The sequence below is a fragment of the Scyliorhinus torazame genome, chromosome 24 (assembly GCF_047496885.1).
Source record: "Scyliorhinus torazame isolate Kashiwa2021f chromosome 24, sScyTor2.1, whole genome shotgun sequence".
Taxonomy (NCBI): domain Eukaryota; kingdom Metazoa; phylum Chordata; class Chondrichthyes; order Carcharhiniformes; family Scyliorhinidae; genus Scyliorhinus; species Scyliorhinus torazame.
The window spans coordinates 47,135,022-47,154,573 of NC_092730.1; the positions used below are offsets into that span (position 1 = coordinate 47,135,022).

Consider the following 19,552-nt stretch of genomic DNA (forward strand, 5'->3'; position numbering starts at 1 on the left):
ACGAAAGGTGAGTTCAGGCCTCTGGATTCCCAGTCCAGCGACATAATCTTGTGTTCCTGTTATCAAAACAGTTCGTTCTTCTTAACATTCTCAATACTGTGAAGGTTCATCTAATGTTTTTTTCCCCACGCAGATTCAATCCCTACTCAAAGAAAGACTGGGACACCGTTCATCGCATTACTGCAATCCCGCGTGTCTGATTTCACAATGCTTTCTATAGAACGAATTGGCTGCGTAGCTGTCAGCTGCGATGGCCGAGTGGTTAAGGCGTTGGACTCGAAATCCAATGGGTTTACCCGCGTATGTTCGAACCCTACTCGCAGCGAAATAACGGCCATGTTGGAGCTATTTGTTCGAAAAATGCAGTTTTGTGTCATCATTCAATGTATTCTGATGAAATGTCATTACATTAGAATCTTCTTGTGCCCTGAAGCTGTTTTTCTTATTCTGCTTTCGCTCTGAATTTTCTTATTTGTCAGGACAAGATCATCACCTCAGTAACGTTCATATTAACTTCATCAGGAACCAGAATTGTGAAAATGTCTGATCACAAAGCAATGTGAAATTTATTTTTGTCACATCTTTTGCCAGAATTCATCATATGTCAGAATTTTTAATGTCTCTCATTGTGAAACTGACCAGCCGAACTGAAAGTTCTAAATAAAGCAGCGCAACAAATTGAAGGCTGGTTAACAGCCGGGAAGGCAGCAATGCTCCCCATATACCGTCACTGCCGACTTACCATGGCCCAACTATTGTTTATCTTCACTTTGCATTTGCTTGAGAGACTGTTTTTAATCATTCTTACAATGTTTATGCTATTTCACTCCAATTTAAAAATGTTCCTGAAAGTGTCAGGAACCATCCAGGAGATGGCACCAGTCCACAATACATTTATTTATGCAATTTATTTCTGATGTTCTGTGTGTAATAACAATCGCTTATTGTCACAAGTAGGCTTCAATGAACTTACTGTGAAAAGCCACATTCCGGCGCCTGTTCAGGGAGGCCGTACGGTACCATTACATAGGACTCTTACTCCGGCCTGAGACCTCAACTTGTCCTTGTGTCCCGATGCTGCCGTTTGTAACCTGCTTTGTAACCATCACTTTTATGAATTAGTCATCATTTTGTAAGTAACTTAGGTGCTAATTTCATCAGGTACCAGGTGTGTCCATAACACAGTTTGTAAACTGAAATGTACTTGTCTCATTTTTCTGGCCCGGATAACCCAGCTGTTTACTATTGTTTCTAACTGAGAACTCATGTGTTCAAAAAACATTTGTACTGAAAAATAATGAAGCTGGATTTTAAGAAAGAAGCGCACGAATGAAGGTTATTTTGTTTATTGAATTTGAGGAGTGCCCAAATTTAAAATGCTCATGAATGAAAGTGTCTTTGCCGAACGCCTCCCGTTCAGCCAGGAGATGGCACCAGTGCACAATAAATGTATTTATGCAGTTTATTTCCAATGTTAGGAATCATTACATAGGGCTCTTACTCTGGCCTGAGAGCTTACCTTGTCTCTGTGTCCTGAGGCTGCCATCTTCACCCTGTTTAAGCAATCATAGAATACTTCTTGTGCAGAAGGAGGACATTCGGCCCATCGAGTCTGCACTGATCATCCGAAGGAGCACCCAACCTACGGCCCATACCCACGTAAACGTTTGGACTCTAAGGGCTAATTTAACATGGCCAATCCACCTAAACTGGACATCTTTGGACAGTGGAGGAAACTCACGCAGACACGGGAAGAACGTGCAAGACTGTAACCCAAGGCTGGAATTGACCCCGGGTCCCTGAGTGTTAACCACGGTGACACCCAAAAGCCGACTCTGGTGGGATTTGAATCTACCGCCTCATGGCCACGAATTGCATGTTTTTGTATTAGTCATCATAATGTAAGCCATGATGTGGCGATGCCGGTGTTGGACTTGGGTGGGCTCAGTAAGAAGTCTTACAGCACCAGGATTAAGTCCAACAGGTTTATTTCGATTCACCTGAGGAAGGAGCTGCGCTCCAAAAGCTAGTGATTCGAAAGAAACCTGTTGGACTTTAACCTAGTGTTGTAAGACTTCTTATCACAATGCAAATACATCAGTTGCTGATCTCATCAGGCTCCAGGAGTGTCCGTAAACTGAATGTTGCTTGTGTCATTTTACTGACGCGATTAACCCAACTTTTCACTCTTGTCTCTATTTACGATTTGTTATTGTTTACTAATATTACTTACATTTATTATTACTGTTATTATTATTTACATTGTGTATTTATGCATGTCTTATGTTTTACATGTATGAACCGATCTGTCTGGACTGTATGTAGAACAATACTTCTCACTGTACCTCGGTCCACGTATTATGGGCCAGGGTTTAGAGAACCCCAAAGTATATCACGGAGTTCACCTGACCCACAACTTTAAATACATTTTGGTTATGGGGAGCACAAGGGCCCATTTTACAGGTGTGATGCAACAGAGATCTAAAGTATGTTTAAAACAAAAGTATTTTTATTACATGAATCCAGTTAACATTTTATAAACACACAGTAAACAGTATATCAACTACAAATCCTGACCACTCCCCAAAAGATACAGGACTCTATAGACAACCCTTGATAACGATCCAAACACCATCTGGTCTTTGCTTGCGAAATCCGACCAACTGTCCTGGCTTGAAACAATTCACACCTCTTTAACCTGGGGTTACCCCTCTCTCTGGCTCTGTAAAGACTTAATTACCTGCAAATTCTCGCATTTAAAGTCTTGCATCTTTGACTTTGTCTATATAAATGTTTCTGGAACCTACCTCTCCATTCAGCTGGGGAAGGAGCAGCGCTCCGAGAGCTAGTGATTTGAAACAAACCTGTTGGACTTTAATTTGGTGTTGTAAGACTTCTTACTGTATGTGAGAAGGGATAGAATCTCCGTGGAAAAAGACCATTGGATTTGGAGTCCAACCCTTGAACTATTCGAAAATCTCAGCTCCCTAAACGCACTGTTCGACTGATTAAATTGTTGGTGTAACAATATCAGTTACAGATATTCCAGAAATTCATGTTTTTTTAAAAAACATTGCGGTCAGTTGGGCGCAGTTGGTGAAGAAGTGCAGTATTGACTGCGGTGCATTATCTAACCAATCAGAAAAGGTACCAGCTTACACCTGACTAAAGTTAACCAGCTCCGATTCCTTTCAATTCCAGATTTATTAAATCAGTGAAGTTAACTGTCACCAGAGGCCGTGTTGGGATTTATTCTCTGTCCCAAAGATTAGTTCGGGCCGCTGGTTTCCCAATCCAGTGTCATAACCTTTCACCCCAGTTAACAAAACCCGCACATTCAGCTCATGACTAAACATCTTCCTGAGGAGATTAGAATTCCTGCCGCAGAATCTTATTGAACAGATTGACACAAAACATTTTGTTCTGGATGGAGCTTCGATTGTTTATCCAGATCAAACAGAAATTGTGGATTCCTTAGGATCTAAGCAGAGTACCAAGATGAGAGACAATTGAATGAACAAAATAGCAAGAAAATAGATTCTGAGACAAGTCGGGAAATGTTTAGACGGAAACGCGGAACTTTGAGCTGAGGAAGGAAAACCAGCAATGTGATTTCTGTTTGAAACGGCCGTGGCAGGACCCGAACCTGCAGTTTTCTGATATCGTCACTAGATTCACCTTATCCGTTAGGCCACGCAGCCACCTGCTGCGCTGAGGTAACTGATGTTAACATCATGTGAGAAAATACTGTGACTAGACGTGTTTCATTTCTGTGTTTTGATGATCCGCTGATTCCCAGATTCCATAAAATACAAGGGAAAGCTCCAGCTGCCGGACATGGTCATTTTCGACGTCGAAAACTCCTTTCACCCTGTGAGCCGTGAAGATTCATGGAGCAACATCCACAAACTCGGCTGCTTCCGGACATGTGTCACATCCTCTGCCTGCTCCACAATCACATACAGTCAGTGACCCTCACCAAGTGAACGAACATAAACTCCCCTCAATAAAAACTGCAGAGAAACAAAGGGAGCGTCATTGCACCAATTCACTTTTCCATTTTCCTCACTTCAATATTGTACCTGTCACCCAGCAACTTCCCCACAGGCCTGGAGAAAATCAAAGGAAGGACAGAAAATTGTTCACACTCCAACCATCTTCATTGGAAAGACAAACTCGATCTTCAGTCATTGAGCTCTAGGCTGTAGGTCATGTTTGTGTGGGTGCTGACTCAGAAACTTAGCCCAGGTCACTGCAGTTATGGATTTGATATCATTTGCGCTGGGAGTTTCTGATAGTGCATCCTGTGTCAGGATGGCCGAGCGGGTCTAAGGCCAGTTCGTAGTTCAGGTCGCAGTCTCCTCTGGAGGCGAGGATTGAAATCCCACCCCTGACATTGACTGTTCCTCCGCGAGGGTCCATCCAACCCCGCGGGATCTCTCACCTGGAAACACAAGGGGAGCAGATACAGAGAAACAGCGACCACCTGCAAGTTCCACTCCGAGACACACACCATCCTGGGAAATATATCACCCTTTCTGTGGCTGGCTCACAATCCCGGAGCTCCCTAACAGCACTGTGTGTGTACATACACCACATGGACTTGCAGCGGCTCAAGAATCACGTCACCGCCAAATTCTTAAGGGTAATTAATTTTGGACAATAATTGTTGACGGATTCAGCGACACTCACACCCCGTCAAATATTTTAAAAAATATTTTGGAAACCGAGTCCCCTGAACTCAGCTCAGAAAGTTCACAAATCACAAAGCAAATTACTTCAAATATTGATCATCATAAATAATAAACACAGGAAATGCTGGAAATACTCAGAATTAAACAGCATCTGTGGGGAGAAAACTAGAAGCAGCGTTTCAGCTCTGTGATTGGATCATTTCCTTCTCCCTCAGTGTGAAATCCTGGACTCAGCTGATAAACAGCAAGATGCCAATCACCAGTCATCAGTATCAGAAACAATGAACCTTTAGGATAGCGAGGCCGAGCGGTCTGAGGAGATGGGTTTAGGTTTCAGTCTCTTCGAGAATGCGGGTGGAAATCCAACCGCTGCCAACATTTGTAGGAAAAGCGGCTAAGGTGGGAAATGGAAATAAAAGTGAACGATGTTGCAAATCACTTGCTCTTATCCCAAAAGATCTTTCCGTTACTGACATTGTTGTGTCCTGTGTAAGTCGAGCTGAACTGATTTGGTGCCGCTTGTTCTCACCTTGCAGCCCGTCAGTCTCCGTATTCCAGGGACCATTTATGACATCATCAAAAACGCCCTCCCCTGCTCTCCCCATTCACCAGACTGAAGGGACAATCCCCTCCGCGACCGCTGCTCCACCGCCAATATCCGCTCACTTTCTATCTGCACCTTTCTTTGCAAGTGCAGGAGATGCAACTCCTGCCTTTTTACCCCCTCCCTCCTCATTATCCAAGGGCCCAAAACACTCATCCCAAGTGAACCAGTGCGACACTTGTGCTTTTCAGTTTAATCTCCTGTATCATAGATTATCATCGAATTTACAGTGCAGAAGGAGGCCATTCGCCCCCATCGGTATTTGCTGCCACAATTTGGTCTCATCTACTTCAACAGGTCAGATAACAGACTGTGACCGCTTTGATAAATCTCTGTTCAATCCACAATCATGACTTTGAGTTTCCTGCCACTTGTCATTTCAATTCTCCACCTCTCCCACTCTGACCTTTCTGTCGTTGGTCATCCGTGTTCCAATGGAGATTAACGGGAACTCGAGTAAAACCACCTCAACATTTAAGTAGCCACCCACAGAACTCCGTCCTCAACATCGAGCTCAGTAATTTTAGATTATGTTTTGTTTGGTGTGTTTCTTGCCCGTCCCTTTTTTTTTGCTTCTAATTGCATTCATTCATTTTGTACTTGGACGGCGGAGAGACAGCTGGAGATTTTTCAAGAATGAATTGTAGAGCTCAAGGCTCAGACAGCTGAAGACGCGGCCGCCATTGATGGAACAATGAAAAGTGCAAATGAGCAAGAGGACAGGGATGGATTCAGAAAGAGAAAGGGAAATGTCTGGGAATGGAACCGGAACTCCAGTCTGGTCAGTGAGAAATCTCCCCCTGAACCGCTAATGTTCACACGGCCGCTCATTCCAAGTGTCCAGTCGGAAACCTGCCTGAAGGAACATGCAGTCTGACAGAGCGCCTGTGATAATCCTCCACTGTCTGATCAAAAGCTGCAACATGAGCTGTTCATCACAGCTGTGATAACCGTGTTGGTGTTCGCATTCAGTGGTGTCGATTCACATCATCCTTGTTTGGAGCTGCCTGTGAGGAACAAACTGCCCGCTGATATATCTGCCCGGTTTGCAATCTGTCTCAGGAGGGAACAGACTGACTCTGGTCAGCAGCTTTCAAAGATTTTATTTTTGTCCAGAATGGGATTTCTTCTGTGACGTTGTTCTGATGGGAAAGGGGAGAGTGACTGGAGTCGCCTTTCAGAAGGAAGTTCGGGGCGGCAGTTTCACTCACCTGGGGACATTGATAAACCTGTTGCTATTCAAACCTTGCCTAAAAACCGACTCTGGTGGGACTCGAACCCACAACCTTTGAATGTCTCATCACGACAGCGACTAGAAGTCCAACGCGCTATCCGTTGCGCCACAGAGCCACACCTGCAGCGCTTTCACATCCCCATATGAGGATTTCTGTAGTTTTCCAACAGGCAGTTCAAAAGTTCAGTAATTCGCACAGTGACGACATTTCAAAACTACTTCATTGTCTGGGAATGTTTTGGGCAGCCCTGTGGTTGTGAAAAGCGCTACAGAAATTCTAGTAAAACTCCGAAAGGACACAGCCAGGTTGGTGCAAAGGGAGGACATGTAGCAGACAAGGAATGAGGCGATTTATTTTTGTAGAATAACAGAAGTAAACAATATAAAATAAAGTGTCTATTTACAAGAAAGAGTGCAGGAACAGCGGGACATGTGTCCAAATCATTGAAGCTGACAGGGCAGGCTGTAAGAGTCGTTTATAAATCAAACAGTGTCATGACTTTATTAATAGCGGCACAGAGTACAAGATGACAGAGGGGTCATCTCTCCCTTTTCAGCTCCTGACTGCAGAGGCTTTTCTTGTGAAACCGTTTATTGGAAAACCTCTTTCCCTGGAGGGAGGCGGGAGTTTGGAACTGTTGGAAGTGTTTAGATGGGCATTTGCGATCCCAGGGTACACGAGGCGATGATCCAAGTGCTGGGAAATGGGATGAGAATGGTTCGGTGGTTGTTTCTGACCGGCACAGATGCGATGGGCTGAAGGGCTATTTCTCTGCTGTCTGATTCGATGACTTTATGAATGAAATGCAACATGTGTTTGCAGCTGTCTCTGTTTATATCCTGTTGTATTCACAGGAACAAACAAACTGGGCTGGTCGTTGAGCACCTCGAGACTGTTCTGCCCTACATTTAGATTGAGTAAGGGCTCCGTGTATTTTAACTCCAGCTCCCTGACTGGATTTCAGAAACCCTCCACAAACGGCAGTCTTATTGAATAATACAGATCCTAGAGATGGATAATCAGCGATAATCACAGCCAGAGAGACCTGCAATAACCCTCAGAGCAGGAAAGACAACTCATTGTCCTTTGGCCCAACAGCAAAATACTGCGGATGCCGCAAATCTGAAACCAAGACAGAAAATGCTGCAAATATTCAGCTGACACGGCAGCTTCTGTGGAGAGAGGAACAGGTCGTTCCAATGAAGGGTCAGGATCTGAAATGTTAACTATTTCTCTTGTTAGTGATACCACAGATTCGTAAAATATTTCAAGCATTCCGGTTTGTTCAGCTAAACATCCTCACACTCTGTAGCTTAGATCAATCCCAGCAGGGTGTCACTGCGTTTGACCTGACCTGTGTGATTGAACACTTCCTCCATAAAGTCACAGAGTCATAGATGTTTACAGCATGGAAACAGGTCCTTCGGCCCAGCTTGTCCATGTTGCCCAGTTTCTATCACCAAGTTAGTCCCACTTGCCCACATTTGATCCATGTCCCTCTATATTCAACCTGCCCAGGTAAATTTGATTTGATCAAATTAGCATTTGATAAGGTTCCCCATGGTAGGCTTATGGAGAAAGTAAGGAGGCATGGGATAGTGGGAAATTTGGCCAGTTAGATAACGAACTGGCTAACTGATAGAAGTCAGAGAGTGCTGGTGGATGGCAAATATTCAGCCTGGATCCCAGTTACCAGTGGCGTACCGCTGGGTCCTCTGCTGTTTGTGATTTTCATTAATGACTTGGATGAGGGAGTTGAAGGGTGGGTCAGTAAATTTGCAGACGATACGAAGATTGGTGGATTGTGGATAGTGAGGAGGGCTGTTGTCGGCTGCAAAGAGACATAGATAGGATGCAGAGCTGGGCTGAGAAGTCGCAGATGGAGTTTAACCCTGAAAAGTGTGAGGTTGTCCATTTTGGAAGGACAAATATGAATGCGGAATACAGGGTTAACGGTAGATTTCTTGGCAATGTGGAGGAGAAGAGAGATCTTGGGGTCTATGTTTATACATCTTTGAAAGTTGCCACTCAAGTGGATAGAGCTGTGAAGAAGGCCTATGGTGTGCTCGCGTTCATTAACAGAGGGATTGAATTTAAGAGCCGTGAGGTGATGATTCAGCTGTACAAAACTTTGGTAAGGCCACAGTTGGAGTACTGTGTACAGTTCTGGTCGCCTCATTTTAGGAAGGATGTGGAAGCTTTGGAAAAGGTGCAAAGAAGATTTACCAGGATGTTGCCTGGAATGGAGAGTAGGTCTTACGAGGAAAGGTTGAGGGTGCTAGGCCTTTTCTCATTAGAACGGAGAAGGATGAGGGGCGACTTGATAGAGGTTTATAAGATGATCAGGGGAACACATAGAGTAGACAGTCAGAGACATTTTCCCCGGGTGGAACAAACCATTACAAGGGGACATAAATTTAAGGTGAAAGGTGGAAGATATAGGAGGGATATCAGAGGTAGGTTCTTTACCCAGAGAGTAGTGGGGGCATGGAATCACTGCCTGTGGAAGAAGTTGAGTCGGAACCTTTAGGGACCTTGAAGCAGCTATTGGATAGGTACATGGATTACGGTACAATGATATAGTGTAGATTTATTTGTTCTTAAGGGCAGCACGGTAGCATTGTGGATAGCACAATTGCTTCACAGTTCCAGGGTCCCAGGTTCGATTCCGGCTTGGGTCACTGTCTGTGCGGAGTCTGCACGTCCTCCCCGTGTCTGCGTGGATTCCCTCCGGGTGCTCCGGTTTCCTCCCACAGTCCAAAGATGTGCAGGTTAGGTGAATTGGCCAATGATAAATTGCCCTTAATGTTCAAAATTGCCCTTGGTGTTGGTTGGAGGTGTTGAGTTTGGGTAGGGTGCTCTTTCCAGGAGCCGGTGCAGACTCAAAGGGCCGAATGGCCTCCTTCTGCACTGTAAATTCAATGATAATCTATGATTAATCTAGGACAAAGGTTCGGCACAACATCGTGTGTTCTGTGCTGTATGTTCTATGTAAATATCTCACTGTATTTTAAAGGAAAACATTGTACCGATTCTACACTGCCTCTGGCAGCCCATTTCGGATGCTCACCACCCTCCGCATGAAAGCAAATCCTCTCTGGTCTCTTTTGCATCTCTCCCCTCTCACCTCAAACCTATGCCCTTTAGGCTCCTCTACCTTTGGGAACATATGTTGACAATCTGCCTGATCTATGCTCCTCATTATTTTATAGACCTCTATCAGTTCACCTCGAAGCCTCCGACGCTCCAGGGAAAAAATCCAAGCCTGTCCAGTCTCTCCTTATAACCCAGAGGACCAAGTCCTGGTAGCATCCTCGTAAATCTCTTCGGCACTCTTTCTAGTTTACCAATATACTTCCCATAATAGGGTGACTAGAACTGAATATAGTATTTCATGTGTGCTCTTACCAATGTATTGTACAACTTCTAATAAGACGTCCCGACTCCTTTATTCAATATCCTGATCAATAAAACCGAGCATGCTGAATGGCTTCTTCACCACCCTGTCCACCTGCGACTCTACTTACAAGGAGCTCCGAACTTGTACCCCTAGATCTCTTTGTTCTGTAATTCTCCCCAAAGAATACAACAGCGCAAAATCTGTCTTTGTTCCAGAATTGCAGGTTTAACTTGTCCTTCACTTTCCAGTGGATAATTTACAGACATTTTAACACAAGGACTGAATTCAGTCCAATGGTTAATGCTTTCGACTAGAAATCAGCTGGATTTTTCCCTTTGACTTCAGTCCTGCTCCCAGAGAATCTGTTCAGTCGTTAAAATAATGTTTTCTTGTGAATCCTTTATTTCCACCGAATGTTGACGCTGAAATTCCTCACAGTTCTCTCCATTGTTATCTACTCTGCAGGTATTGACTGCACCGTCTATTTGAGACATGCTCACAAGGCTGTGAGAGAGGCTTTCTTTCAGGTTTTAGGCCTCTTTTGGTCATTAAACAAAAACCGGATATCTGCAGAGGAACTCGGAATACCAAACCTCTCTTCCCAGGATGAACTTAGTCAGGGGACAAAATGTTGTTTGAATACAGAATAAAAGGTTTGAGGATTTGGGGTGAGATTCCTGGAGATTTGGGAAGAGAGCGATGTTGTGGAGCATTGTGACAATAGCAGGATACGAGTTTGGGAGATTACCCAGTCTGTGTGGGGGGCTGGGGGAAGGAAATTGTCTTGCCTTCCCACCCAAGTTGAATGTTGGGGTTGAGGTGGTGATCAGATTCCGTGCGGAGGGTGAAATCCTTTCACTGAATTTCACGTTTACAGCTCAGGTCCTCGAGGAATCGCTGCTGTATTCCCAGGAGGTGGTGGTCTCATTCTTAAAGCAAAAAACTTCAATCCAGGACCGGTTTGTCAATAAGAACAAGCTGGAGGATTGTGATGATAGAAACTGTTCAGCACTGATTCACTTTATTCATTGTTGTGTCCTGGAATAAACAAGTGGATTGTAGCTGTCCATTAAAAACGCAAATAGAATTCGGAAGTTTCTGGCCAGTAACTTCACAATGTCCACTATTACATCACTCAGCATCCTCAGCTGCATCACATCTGGTCCACATGACATGTCACCATTACCTACAGCCAGTCTTTCTCATTCCTCTTTGACATAAGTTTTATACAAAAGAAAACAATTACGAATGGTCGATGAGGAAAGTGAGCACTTTTATTGAAGGGAGTTTAAAGAAACCTTTGTGATAAAGAAGTGGGATTAAGGAAATGAAAGTAACAATAAGTGGAATGAAGGCACGGGTTGTTCCTGGACTGACTGTAGAATTTGCTGTTTATTTATTCAATAGAGATTTCAGGCCAATTGTATTTGATGTCATTAAGGAGATTAACATTGAAGGAAGCATGTCGTTGTCTATAATATGTGATTACCTCCTTTTATCAAAATTGCTCTGATAGATGGGATTCAAAGAATTGGAGTCATATGGCATTCCTGTGGATTGTTAGATCCTTGCGAGGGTTCAAACAAATCCTTTGGAAAACCGCCAAGACCGAGGAGATTGTGCAGTGGAGATTGACTGGAGTGGTATCAGTGGTGAAGAGTGTGCTTCCGGAAGATGTATGTCCAATATTGCAAACCAGGCTGCACATTCAGAACCTTCTTACCAACTTCTCATCGATGAAAAGGATGCACTGGTGAAAATCTTCCATGAATCCTTAAATTCTGGAAAATCGCAGCGTGTTTACTTCAGACAGGCATCATAATGAGCGCAGGCTGGTAGTGCCGGAGAGCCTGTTCCTGTGCTGTACTGTTCTTTATGGAAAACTGCCAACATAACACCCTTATTCGAAAAGGGAGGGAGACAGAAACAGATAACTAAATGCTAGTTAGCATAATATCTGTCATGTGGAAACTGTTAGAGTCCATTCTAAAGGTTATAATAGCAGAACATTTAGCAATATATAACATAATGAAACAGATTCAGCATGGCTTCAAGAAGGGCACATCATGCATGACAATCTGTTCTAATTATTTGAAGTGGTAATGTTCAGGATAAATAAAGGGGAATCCTGCCTCCAGCTGCCTCCCTACCTCCAGCTCCCTCCATCTGCTTCTCTCACAATATCACCCATTGTGTCACTCACCTCTTTTCCCCCCTCTCACCCTTCCTCGCTTTTCCTATCCGCCCTCTATCTCTAATCCATTTCCCTTTCTCTGGGATCTGCCTTGTCTCCAGGCTCCCACTGACCCCGGGTTCGGGGACTCTCAGGCCGGCCAGGGCTCTTTAACCGGCTCCATTCACAGGAAAAAAGACTTCAGTTTGCACAATATCATCCGCTCTCTCTGAAACCCCCAAACTGAAATTCAGACTCACCGTGAAGGTGAAGACTGCGAGGGCGGCATGGCGGCACAGTGGTTAGCACTGCTGCCTCACGGCGCCGAGGTGCCAGGTTCGATCCCGGCAATGGGTCACTCGCCGTGTCGAGTTTGCACATTCTCCCGTGTTTGCGTGAGTTTCGTCCCCTGAATCCTATGATGTGCAAGCGAGGTGGATTGGCCACGCTAAATTGCCCCTTAATTGGGAAAAATGAATTGGGTACTGTAAATTGTTTAAAAACAAGGTGAAGACTGCGGGTCCCTCTCCTGCTGTTTAACACAGATCACTACAACTGGGCACAGTGAGCAGAAAGAAATTCGTGTTGTTTGTGTACATTTCACTCCAATTTGAAACGCTCCTGAATGAAAGTGTCTGTGTCACACGGCCCCCGTTCAGCCAGGAGATTGCACCAGTCCACAATAAATGTATTTAAGCAATTTATTTCTGATGTTCTGTGTGTCATTACATAGGACCCTTACTCTGATCTGAGACCTTACCTTGTCCTTGTGCCCTGATGCTGCACTTTTCATCCTGTTTCGGTAATAACTTTTTACTGGTATTAATTATGTAACTTACTTAGTGATTAATTTATTCAGACACTAGGAGTTTTTTAAGCTCATTTTGTAGACGGAACTTTGCGTGGTTCGTATTTCTGGCCCGTTTAACCCACCTATTTACTATTGCTTCAGACTGAGAACTTAGTTATTAATGTTGAAGATTGTCGTTAATTTAAACTATGTTTCCACTCAAAACAAATTGATGCTGTTGTTAGATATGAAACCCATGGGTGATGAGAACAATTGGTGAAATTTATTTGAGGACTGTCCACTCCTTTTCTGTCCTGACCTGCGATATTTAATTAAATAATTCACCACTGTGATGGATAGGAACTGAACCTGGGACATGCTGGGACAGTCACCACTATACCACCACCTGTCCCCGGGCTATGCCACCCGCTCTGTATTTATAGAACGAATACACAAACAATGAAGCGGGGGAATGTATTAAATCAGAGATTGGATATTCTTGTAACCAATATAGCTGTAATGGGAATCTTTCATTTTCCGATAGATCGGGATGAGCTGGGTCGCTCAGTCAGAAATCAGATATCTGGGGATTTAAATGTGATTACTGCAATGATAATATTTAAACATGTTAATGTTATTTTGCTCCAATTGAAGCGTGTCACGAATACATTACCTTGTTGCACAACTTGCTTTCAGCCAGGAGATGGCAGCAGTGCGCAATAGTTTGGGTCTCCTGTTTGTGTCCACAGATCTAGATAGGAATGGAGCTGCTGCTGCCCGGGGAGCTGCCAAGCAAGAGGCACAGATATTGACCAACTGCACCCGCTCCAAATAGATTCCCCAAATTACTGAACAAATCAAAACAAGCACAAATCATATTTTAAGAAACTATGACAGTGACTCTGAAAACAATACACCAACACCTCTGAAATAATCGATTTGCTGTAACTAATAAAAGATGAACTGTTTCAATATCAGCCGTAGTTCCTTACCAGTTCTCAGACAGGCACCGACTGGTTAGAAGTTTGCTTCACTTTTCAAGGTCCGGCTCAATAAAATCAATCACAGGCCCATGATCTGCTTTCCTCCTGTTCTCAGACACATCCACTTTGTACAAGGGCGCACTAACTGGTTTTCAGAGTAAGAGTCAGACTGCAGTCACCTCGTTCTCTCTCGATCCCTTTATCTCAGAACCACCTCACAACCAGGAATGGAACTTCTCACAGAGCCAAGAATGGAATAGGTTGTCGATTCTTCCACTGATTCAGGACCGTCCATCACCAGGACGTATTCGTCCAAAAGAGTTGGGATGAAATAGGGCTGAGTTTCACTGTATCCAATCAGTCCCCGGAGAAGCACAAAAACAGTGAGTGAGGGAGAGAGAAAGAAACAAAGAATCAGATAGAGAGATAAAATATGTTCCATTTCTACCACGATCTTTTGACACAAATACATTCAGCTGAATGAAAGCAAAGCACGTTTCCATTCGCTGCCGTTGCTGCTCCTCCTTCCAAACGTTGCAGGAAACGTTATTATTTATTGATTGTTGTTTTGAGTGCGGGCTTCTTTATATTTCGTTCAGTTTCCCCCAAAAATGTTAAATATCTGACTGAACACGAACCGTTCATTTAAAAACATTCCGATTCGTTCTCGAGTCAGTGGCTTGTGCGGGGAGTTCACCAAATATTTCTAATCACAGTCGCTGCGAGCAGGGGTCGAACCTGCGCGGGGGATCCCCATTGGATTTCAAGTCCAACGCCTTAACCACTCGGCCATCGCAGCTGTGTCTACTGTGTCATTCATTAGTAATTTGGTCGATAGAATACATTCTAAAACCAGCCTGGAATCACTCCAGGAAGTTACTGCATTCAAACGATCAACGGGGCCCCGGGGTTTATGTGAGGACGGGTTGAATCTGCGTGGAAAGTGACCATTGGATTTGGAGAGAAGCCTCGAGAGACTCGAAAACCTCAGCTCCCTAAACGCACAATTCCACTGATTAAATAGTTTGTGAAACAACATCAGTTACATTGGAAATATATTAGAAATTCCAATGGAACAGAGCCACACTTCCCAGTCTGGAAGTAAATCAAAGTGATGAAATCTCGGAATTACAGCACAGAAGGAGACCTGTGCAGGCCGAATGGTCACATGATGACCTGATGACGCAACGAACATGATCACGTGTCTGGATTCCGGCAGTTCTCCCCGGATCGCGGTCAGAGCACAAGCCAGGAGCCGCTGTTCAACTATTAAGTCAGATATTTTTTATTACAAGTCTTCGGTCGCCAGTCATTGAGAGAGCAGCATTTCTACATGGTGTCAGGAGTGGGCAGTATGGCAGAAGGACTCCACCGCATCAACATCCTTGGATCATAGAATCGTAGAATATCCAGCTCAGAAGGAAGCCATTCGGCCCAATGAGTCAGCACTGTCCCTCCGAATGAGCACCACAGCAACTCTCTTCAAGAAGAGGTTTAAGGGATAGTGCAGCACCAGCCCGGCTAGCTCAGTCGGTAGAGCATGGGACTCTTAATCCCAGCGTCGTGGGTTCGAGCCCCACGTTGGGCGCGTCTATGTTATTATCTGAAAATATTGATGAGCTGTCTTCACAACAGGAACACAAGGTTATGTCGCTGGACTGGGAATCCTTGATGACAAGATTTAATAAATCTGGAATTGAAATTTCGGCTTAATAATGGCGGAGAAAGGTTCTGCTTCAGGCGGATCATAATTCCACAATTGGGAATGATTTGACACAACCACAGTGCAGATCAGTCACCGGCCGAGTCACGGTTCCATGACAGAGAGAACAGTTACACAGCAGAGAGCTCAGTTCCACAGCAAAGAGCACGGTTATACAGCAGAAAGCTCAGTTACACAGCAGAGAGCACGGTTATACAGCAGAAAGCTCAGTTACACTGCAGAGAGCAAGGTTACACAGCAGAGAGCACGGTTACACAGCAGAGAGTTCAGTTACACAGCAGGGCCTCTCTGCAGTAGAAAACACATTTTCCTTAAAAACCATTTTCTCCATCTCGGCACCTTTTCTGTGTGTCATTGTGTGTGTTTCCTGATAGTCTCTTCCTGATTTTCTGTGCGTCTCTGTCTGTCACAGCCGTGCTGATGTTACGTATTAATCTCACTTTTCCCAAACAGTAATTGTGATTGATAAATACAGAAAGATTTCCACACTGACATTCAGTACCAATGTCTGATAGAGACTGAACCCCACCCTCACATACAGTACCAGACATTGACTCATAATGAAGGAATCCTGCTCTCACAAACTGTCCCAGAGACTGAGGTGCAGAGTGTTCCCTCCACTCGCGAACACTACCTGTGACGTACAGATACAGAACAAATCTCAGTCAGGTGAGTAGCAGAGTTTGATGGGTACGACATGGATTCCACAATCAGCTTCTCTGCGCCAGATAATCAGATGCAGTCGACACGTGGTGTCTATGTTGGTTTAACAAGGGTTTTACACAAGAACAGGAACACATTTACACAATATCAGGGTATAAGACGTAGGAGCAGAAGTAGACCATTCACCCCATCGAATATGCTACTTATTTCAATGAGATCATGCTTGATCTGATATATGACGTGTTATGAACTCATACGGTGGCACGTTGTCACAGTGGCTACCTCACAGCGCCAGCGATCCGGGTTCAATTCCAGCCTTTGGTCACTGACTGTGTGGAGTTTGCACTTTCTCTCCGTGTCTGTGTGGGTTTCCTCCGGGTGCTGCGATTTCCTCGCACAGTCCAAATGTGTGCGGGTTAGGTGGACTGTCCATGCTAAATTGCCCCTTAGTGTTCAGAAAGTTGGGTGGTGTTACAGGGATGTGGTAGGGACACAGAGGCTCTTTCAGAGGGTCGGTGCCGAGTCGATGGGCCGAATTGCCTCCTTTTACATTTTAATGATTTCATGATAATCCTCATGCCCACTTTCCCGTCTTTCTATCTCTAGATTTCATGATGAACCTTTAAAACCAACATTCAAACCAAGCCTCAGGTACCAGTAACTCCTCAATGGTCGTTCATTTCCCGGCTGTCAATCATTTGGTCAGTCTGAGGAAGTCACTTCCTGGAAATGTCATACATTGAAACAGTTCTAAAGTAAATTAAGTCGCTCTAGTCCCTGATGAACATAGGCTGCTTTCCCCTTTGAGGGTGAGATCTGACTGGTGGTGATTTAACCTGAGGTTCACCATACCTCAGGCGAGGAGCAATAATAATAATAAGAAGAAGAATCGCTTATTGTCACAAGTTGGCTTCAATGAAATTACTGTGAAAAGCCCCGAGTCGCCACATTCCGGCGCCTGTTCGGGAAGGCTGCAACGGGAATTGTGAGAAGGCGGGGTTTTCATGATTCAGTTCTGGCATAACCATGTGATCTGAATCTAATTCATCTGGTTTTCCTTCTGCTAATCTGGTCTCACAATGGGGCAAACCTCACTGATTGGATAGACGAGTGATCGTTCTTCAGTCTTGTCATGGCCGGACCCGCTGAATATGGAGGCATATCCTGTGTGGCAGGATTTAGCTCCAACTCAATCTATAATTTTGTGGATGATAGCACTGTGGTAGGTCGTATCGCAAACAATGACGAATCAAGTACAGAAGGTAGATAAATGACATGGTTGCATAGTGCACTGTCATGAATGAAATGAAATGAAAAGAAATGAAATGAAAATCGCTTATTGTCACGAGTAGGCTTCAATGAAGTTACTGTGAAAAGCCCCAAGTCGCCACATTCCGTCGCCTGTTCGGGGAGGCTGGTACGGGAAACGAACCGTGCTGCTGGCCTGCCTTGGTCTGCTTTAAAAGCCAGAGATTTAGCCTAGTGTGCTAAACCAGCCCCTGTCATGTGAGTGTACCTTCAAGACTGGATGTTTAAGCAATGTACATTTAAGAAAACAGTGATGTCAGACAGTGGGTGGAGCTGGGCTTTAGGTTAGCCATTTTGCAGGTTTTTAGTTTCAGTTTTAAAAGCACCTTGTGTGTGTCTGTGTGTTTCCAGAGAGCTGCAAGTTTGAAAAGAGCTTGGGAGTGTCTGTGTTTGCAGGGCGCTGGATCTCTGGCATAAAAGACCATCTCGGGATCATTTGGGTGATTTAAATTCATAATTGTAAAGCCCTTAACATGATGTGATTCTGTTTGAAGGTGTTAAGTCGCTTGGAAGTTTGAAGGAACATTTTAATGAATTATTTACTGTTGCAATATTTTCTGAGTTATCTTTGAAGTAAGGGGTGTTAAGAGATCCAATGTTTATTGAAGATGTTAAGTTGAGTTCATGGAATAAACAGTGTTTGGTGTTTAAAAACCCACGTGTCCATAATTGTAATGCCATACCTAGGGAAAAAGCCGAGTGCTAGGAAAAGCAACAAATCAATTAAAGGGAGAGGTTGGTTGAACTCCATGATACATTTTGGGGTTCTGAAAACGCCTCGCCCATAACAATTGGGGGCTCGTCCGGAATAAAAGTCTGTCGATTGGATTGGCTTTTGTGAACTTAAAGACAGTGAAGGATTGTTGCTTTTCCGGTGTGGTATTTTAGTTTAAGTGGGGAGAGTGTTGTGAACAATGGCTCTTTCAGAGGCTCAGAAGTTTTTGGGGGTGGAGAATGTCACACGTAGTACTTTACGGTCAGAAACGAAAAGCAGACTGTTAGATTTGGCAAGGATATTGCAGTTAACATTACCTGACAAAATGCGGAAAAGATGCGGTGGTCAAGCATTTACAGTTGCCTGAGATAAGGTTTGACTCATTGGAAACGGCAAAAATTCAGTTGCAAATTAAACAAATGGAACATGAGAAAGAATTCAAGCGGCTTGCATACGAGAGTGAGAGAGAGGAACAAGAAAGAGAGAGAGAGGAAAAAGAAAGAGAAAGAGAGAGAGGAAAAAGAAAAGGAGAGAGAAGAAAGGAGAAAATCAAGAATAGCCCGAGCAGAACAAAAAGAAAAAGAAAGGGAGATACAGATCAGGGAAAAAGATAAAGAGAGGGAGTTTGAACATCAGAAAATGGCCATGAACCATGACAATCAGTTAAAATTGGCAGACGTAAAGTGAAACAGACAGCTGGATGATAGCCATGAAGATAGTGAGTATGGACTTCCGGGTGCGGCGATGACCAGCTGAGTCGGACATTTCGGCAGCTCCCGGTGAAACTGACTTTTGGGCTCTTGATAGGAGCCCCAACGGCAATTTTGACGGCTAAAAACACTGTGCGGTAAACCAGAAGGGAATCCCCCCTGGATACGGATGGAAAAAGGAGGAGAAAGTGGCCGGATTGCAGTGGATCCTTTAGAACAGCGGCAAGGAAGGCAAGCAAAATCCAAGATGGCGTCGGAAGGTGGCAGTTTAACATGGGGCCCTGAACAACAGGAGTTCTTGAAATGCTGTGTGGAAGAGCTCAAAAAGGAAATGAAGAAAGAGCTGTTGGCCCCGATACTACAGGCGATCGAAGGGTTAAAGGAGGAACAAAAGACCCAGGAGCGGGAGCTCCGGGTCGTGAAGGCAAAGGCAGCCGAGAATGAGGATGACATACAGGGCCTGGTGGTGAAGACGGAGACGCATGAGGCACATCAGAAACGATGTGTGGAAAGGTTGGAGGCACTGGAGAACAATGCAAGGAGGAACAACCTGA

At 44.3% G+C, this 19,552-nt stretch overlaps 4 non-coding genes across 4 annotated transcripts; 2 read left to right on the plus strand and 2 right to left on the minus strand.

Annotated features, from left to right (window-relative positions):
- Positions 1-244: 244 nt before the first annotated feature.
- trnas-cga (transfer RNA serine (anticodon CGA)) lies at positions 245-325 on the plus strand. The gene has a single exon. It is a non-coding gene; the product is annotated as a tRNA-Ser (tRNA).
- Positions 326-6,556: 6,231 nt separating this feature from the next.
- trnar-ucu (transfer RNA arginine (anticodon UCU)) lies at positions 6,557-6,648 on the minus strand. The gene is given in 2 exon segments: positions 6,557-6,592; positions 6,612-6,648. It is a non-coding gene; the product is annotated as a tRNA-Arg (tRNA).
- A 7,948-nt stretch (positions 6,649-14,596) lies between these two features.
- Positions 14,597-14,678, minus strand: trnas-uga (transfer RNA serine (anticodon UGA)). The gene has a single exon. It is a non-coding gene; the product is annotated as a tRNA-Ser (tRNA).
- A 716-nt stretch (positions 14,679-15,394) lies between these two features.
- On the plus strand, positions 15,395-15,467 carry trnak-cuu (transfer RNA lysine (anticodon CUU)). Its single transcript has one exon. It is a non-coding gene; the product is annotated as a tRNA-Lys (tRNA).
- The last annotated feature ends 4,085 nt before the right edge of the window (positions 15,468-19,552 follow it).